This window comes from Nuphar pumila, chromosome 8 (genome assembly GCF_984573655.1).
Source record: "Nuphar pumila chromosome 8, dmNupPumi1.hap1.1, whole genome shotgun sequence".
NCBI lineage: Eukaryota > Viridiplantae > Streptophyta > Magnoliopsida > Nymphaeales > Nymphaeaceae > Nuphar > Nuphar pumila.
Window position 1 is genome coordinate 126,994,511 of NC_143256.1, and position 6,471 is coordinate 127,000,981.

Sequence of the window (6,471 nt, forward strand, 5' to 3'; positions counted from 1 at the left end):
GTAAAACTAGCAAAATTTTGATATTTTATGAGAAAAAAAAGGCGAATGTTAAAATATCATTCAAACTTGAGATGAGATTTGATTGTAATCTGAGCTTTTATTGGATTTGGAATGAATCTCGGATTGAGAATTTATTTCGAATTGGGTTTTGATTTTTAATCAAATTTAATATGGATTTGAGTTAAACTTAATTGAAATTTAATTTGAGTTTCAATATTGGTCAGAATTTGAATTGAGTGCACATTTGAATTTGGAGTCTCATTCAATTCAATTTTTTGAGTTCTATCGAATTTGGATTTCGACTTAGGAATCTAAATTTGGATCAGGTTTAAATTTAATTTAAATTTAATAAATATATCTCAAAAACTATAATTAGATTTGGGTTTGATTCAAATCTAAATTAAGATTTAATTGAATGTCAATTCAAGTTTGAATTATATAATAATTTAAATCCTTATCAAAATTGAACTTGAAATTTAAATTGAAGTAGGATATAATACCTGTGATTTTTAGAGTATTTATATAAAATAAAAATTAATAAATATTTTTATAAAAAATATAAAAATGCAAATTTGTCTAAGTTGAATGATTAAAAAAAGATCTTATAAAAAAATTAAAGTTGATTAAAATGAAATTCACAATCAGAACTAAATTTATGAAAAATATAAAATTTAATAAAATAATTGGTAAATTTCATCAAAATAAAGTCGAATATGATTTTAAACAAATTTAGAATAATTTGATATGAATGAAATCTAATTTTAATAAATTTAAATTTAGTTTCATGAGTTTGAAATCCAATTTAAAAAAATGAAAACAACTAAATTGTCCTACCGACTCTAGTGAAAATCGTACTCGAAGCTAATTCCAGTAGACATGATATTTCTAAGAAAAAAAATTTAGATAATTATGGTAAATCAGTATTTAAAAGAATTTCATATGCATTTGAAATAATTTGGAATATAAGTAGAGACATTTTATTTAAATTTGAAATGTAGCTTTGAAAATTTTGAAATCCAAAATATTAAACAAAACTGATTTATAAAATAAAGAAAATGTGGAATGAAAAATTGGATTTAACTACAATCCATAAAATAGTGGAGGTCCATAGGTGGTCCGTCCCCTATGGGGACCATCTTATGTGGCACCTCAAAGTTTAGTTAAAAACTAAATTTAAAACTTTAAATTAAAGACTTTTTAAAAGTTACCAAAAAACCAAGCTTTTAGAATAAAGTCAAAACTTACTAAAATTCAAGAGGGGAGACTCTCCCAAGGGGGAGTTGTGCTATCCTAGAAGGATCTAGGATGAGTTGGGTAGCTAAAAAAAAAGGAATAAGGAAAGAAAGGAGGAGAAAAAAAAAAGACTAAGTTAAACTTGCTTGCCAAGCAAGCACGTTTAACACAATTGGTAAATTGGAAAGGGGAAACCCCAAGAGAGGTGTTGTCCAGCCTATGGGGGGCTAAACCTTATAGTATATACACTATAGTATAGTATATGAATTAATAACTTAAACTAATTAAGAAGGAAGAAAAAAAATATATATATACAAAGCAATAGGAAAGAATAAAAATAGAAGAAAGAAAATTTAAAAAAAATATAGAAGAAAGGAAAGATAAGAGAGGCCTAGATCAAGGGCTGAGAATTTCTTCAGCCCCTTGATCTAGCCCCTCATGTTATAAAAAGGGAGGAGGGACTCACGCCCCCACGTATTTTGCCCTTTTGCTTTTTTGGTTCTCTCTCTATATTCTCTTTCATCATCATCTTCTTCTTCTTTCTTCTTCCTCTTCTTTTTTTCTAGTTTTCCTCTTTCACACAACCAAAAGGTGTGCCTACACACGTTGGAGGGGGGCTAAGCATCAAGTTGCAGCCACCACACAAAGTAAAGGAGCCAATTCAATAAGAAAATTATGGTTTTTTCTACTAGAAGATGCATTTTCTCGAAAAAGGTAGGGGGTTCTATTCTATACATGTAGATCAAAACTCGTATGCATGAGTTTATTCTGATTTTTAGTTAGATAAATTATGTACCGAACCTTCCATGCGAGGATTTAGCGTCGGATTCATCAAAATTAGAATAGAGATAGTTTTACAATGAAAAACTCTCTCAAAAATCAGTTTTGCTAAATCAGGTTTCTTAGATCTTAATTAAATTTGGGTTATAACACTAATATGTGTGCATACACTTTAAATCAGAGGTGTACACACACATATACGTGTGAGGAAGGATTTGGTTTAAGCCTTACAATATATATATATATATATATATATATATATATATATATATATATATATATATATATATATATATAACATGCATTGTGTTTGAATACGGGCAAATTAGGCCTAGCCGATTAGCTCAGATTCGTATTAAGTGTTTCAAATGAAAGCCCTTCGAGAATCTTGAAATATATTAATGATGAGAGACTGATCTGATTTTCCAAAAAAAAGTCAGTTTAATCCCTATAAAATGTTTTGATAATATTGAAAAAAAGCTAAGATTTGAGGCCAACCGTGTGTTATGGGTTTTTCAGAAATAAAAATCATTTTCGAAATACAATAGGGTAACAAAGAATTAGTTCTTTGTGAAAAAAATTAGTTAGAATTGCTTGATTTAATATTCTCATTCATTTTGTATATTGTTAATTGAGATTTTACTATTTTGTTATGAAAAAATATAACTCTATGCATGAATCTGAGAGAAAACACTGATTTTTTTTTTTTAGAAAATAATTTTCAGAAAGACGAATAGATTTCTCCGCCTAATGGTTGTGAAAATGAGATTTGTTTATAATGAAATATGTAATATCATAAATTTGAAATTTTTAAATAAAATTTGATGCATTATTGTTAAAAAATTTAAGAAATACCAATTCGAGTGGCCTATTTCTGTCCACCTGAATGCATATTGCTATTTTGTATTTTTGGCCTGACACCCGACCGATAAATCGTTCGTATCTTTTTGTTTGAAGGAGTTTTTGCAAATGATTTATTGCATTGAAAACTAACAAAATTTTACACAATTTGTAAAATTTTGAGATCTGTTCTTTGACTGAGCACTGCCCGTGACATTCAGAATAGAAAAGTATAGGCGTGCACTAAGCTGAACATATCTCCCTTATACAGAAGAATTTTTATGAACCGTTTATGACATCAGAATGCTGACAGAATTTTTTATAACCTGTCAAAATTTAAGCTCTGTCCATAGAATGTATACATCTATGTGATAGTTGTAACAGTCAGACAGATTAGGGGTCCGACAGATCTCAAACCGGCTAAGGGCTCAGTTAACATTACATGTGAAATTTTATAAGGCATGCAAACATGCGTTTATGTGAATTGTATAGCACTGCATATGTGCTGTTAAAATAATTTTTATGCAGGAATTGACTATTCAATATTGAACACAAACTAAATGAAGTACATATGCACTAATTGACCTTTGTTGACATTCACTATTGAACTTGACAAAATGAGCCCGAATTATGATTGAATATGAATGCTTAATTGTTTATGAACACTGATATTGAAATGAATGAAATATGCATGATAATACAAATGTTTGCATGTATCTAATTGTTATGATCATTGCCTAATGATGAATTTATGCTTAAGCAAAAAACTGAAAGAAAAGAATTATGCAATAATACGTAAAGTATGCATCTTTAAGAATGTGCATCCATGGGCTGGAAAAAGGCCAAATCCTTAAATCGGTTTCATAAGTGTGTATTGCATAGAATTAATGAATTTAAAAAGTTTAACTATGTGACACTAAAATACAATGCTTGCAATGAGAGGGCAAATGATTCTTTTGACTTCGTGGATATTGTTTTTTAGCATGGAAGGTTGCTTCTCTTCAGCCACAAAGATAGAAAAATCTTTCACATTAGACTGCAGCGTGGAGGATAAAAACTCATTTATGAAAAACTGATGCATCAAGATGATGATGTTGGGAGCGCTCTCTCAATACGTTCATCCCTCACCTGTAGGACTACTAAAAGGTACCCGACCAAGCCAAAGCCATAATTATATAAAAATACTCCTACATCACAGTCTTAATTTAGGTTTAAGCCTATGTTAGTACCCACAAGGTTAAAAACTGAAACCTAAATTGATTATGCATTTAATTAGGCATAACATGCATTATTTAAAAAGGAAACCTAATTAACGATAAAAAGTCACTCATGCATAGGGATGGCAATGGACCAGGGGATACCGGGGCCCCGCCCCGCCTTGCCCCATTTGGACTGAGGATGAAGGGCATGAAATGGGGATGAAGGCTAAAATCTATCCCCATTTGGACTGAGGATGAAGGGCATGATTTCTAAAACCATTTGAAAAAAAAAAATACACAATTTTTGAGATAAAAATTTTGGAGTGTTACATGTACCATGTGGGGTTTTCACTAGCGTTAGGTGGTTGAGAAACTTAGATTTGAGTCATAGCAACATTTCGCAATTGTCAAGGTGGATTGGACAATTAGTGCTTCTTAAGTATATGAACATGTCAAAAACTGAGATCTTCTGCTATCCATAAAAAGACTCCACAAATTGCAGACGTTGTTCCTAAACAACATCATCATATCCGTTCTTAACAAGATCTCGCAGCTCATTGAACTCCAAGATCTAGCCCAGACACATATCTTGGAGTGCATGTATGCTACATGATCAAGTATGAGAAAAAATAAATGATTTCTTGTGAAAAAGACTGTGAAGTTATTGTCCTGTTTTAAAAAGGTTTGTCATTATGTTGAACTGTATGAATTGTGACTGAGGGGTTCCTTTGGCACGATGGTATACATCTTTAAGAGATTTAGAGGCATTTTGATTAATAAGCAACATTTTACTTGGGAGGGACTGCCTTGTAAGAGGCTAAGGTGAAAGTGCAATGTAATGATTAATTAACCCAATTAAGTTCTTGATATGAGTCTGAAATCTAAGACCAAATTCAGAAAGCTTGTTTCATGTTTAAACTAAAGGGATCGTTTGACCACAATAGTATCTCACTAAATGCATATGGACATGGAATATCTCAAATATAATGACATAATACGAAAATCAAGCCTGCAACAAATATGATGCCATCAATGAGGGGAGGTATGAATCCCCATATGCAGGATGCATTGAGCATGAACCTCATGTGCATTTGCGTGCCCATGCAAACACTAAACGAGTAGATGTTGAAAATGTGCGCCCCACATATGCCCGCCACTGCTCTGTGCCCCCACAGAACAATGTCAAAATAGACAGTCACATACACACTCAACTTTTTTTTTTGGGGGCGCATGGACTAGGCAAGACAATGCATCCTGCCCTGTCCACATACGTGTGTGGACGTCCCAGCGCATCCTGTCCACATGCGTATGCGATTCAAATGCCCTTTAAGATATCTAACAACACCACTTAATCAAAATAACATGTTTTCTCTCTTTACTTGGTTAGTTCATAAAGTACTACGTACCTAAGCCGTCTGAGCTTGGATGATCAAACTTGACTCACAGTGAGCCAAGCCAAACCCAATCTTACATGCTTGTCTTGTTTATCAACTCTACACATGCACAAACCATCATTGAGTGCACAATTAAATGAGTTCAAGGCTCCGTTATGGAGGAGATTCATGGGCTCATATGATTGGTTGTGGGCATGGCACATAAAGAATCCCTTAAGAAATCCTTGGGTGACAAGTTAGTCCATCATGTGAAAAAATATTAAGTGTTGGAGAGGAGATGATAGGAGTGATGGGAGTAAAAAAGAGAACGAGTGATGAGGCTGAAGTTGTCAATACATATGAAGTTGACAATAGAGGCTGAAGTTGCCTTAAACTCGACCCGCCTCGTATGCCAGGTGCCCTTAGTCCTTTGTAGGGGTGTCAACTGGCCTGGTTTAGCCAGACCCAACCGGAACCAAACCCTATATATAAGGTCCAGATATGGTGATAAATAAGAAAACCCAATTAAGACCCGAGTCCGAACTCGAAGGTCCGATTAATACATGGATCTAGCTAGGTATGGTTTGTGAAATTTTATACCAGACCTGGATCCGACCTGTGTTTCGATTAAGACCCACAAATTTTTAAAGTAAAAATGATAAAAAAAAAATATGGTTTTACCAGGTACGGTTCGGGTTTGGTTCATGTAGTTCTTATCGGGTCTGGGTATGATTTTTCATATAGTGGACTGGATTAGACCCGAGTCCAAATCCGATACCATACCTGAAAATTTGGTCCAAATCTGGTTTCACTTGAGTCTGAACCAAGCCCTACCCGTTGACACCTTTAGTCCTTTGTATAGAGGGCAACACAAGTATGATTCATGTACTGTTCTTGAATCTCTTCAACCAATATGGTGTGCCAAAACATAACACAAATAATGCCTTATTTTGTTACTTCCAATCTGCCAAATATCCCCTTACATATTTTTTAGCTTTTTTTCCATCACCATTTTTATGCCCTTATTGGCAATTTCTTGGGACGTA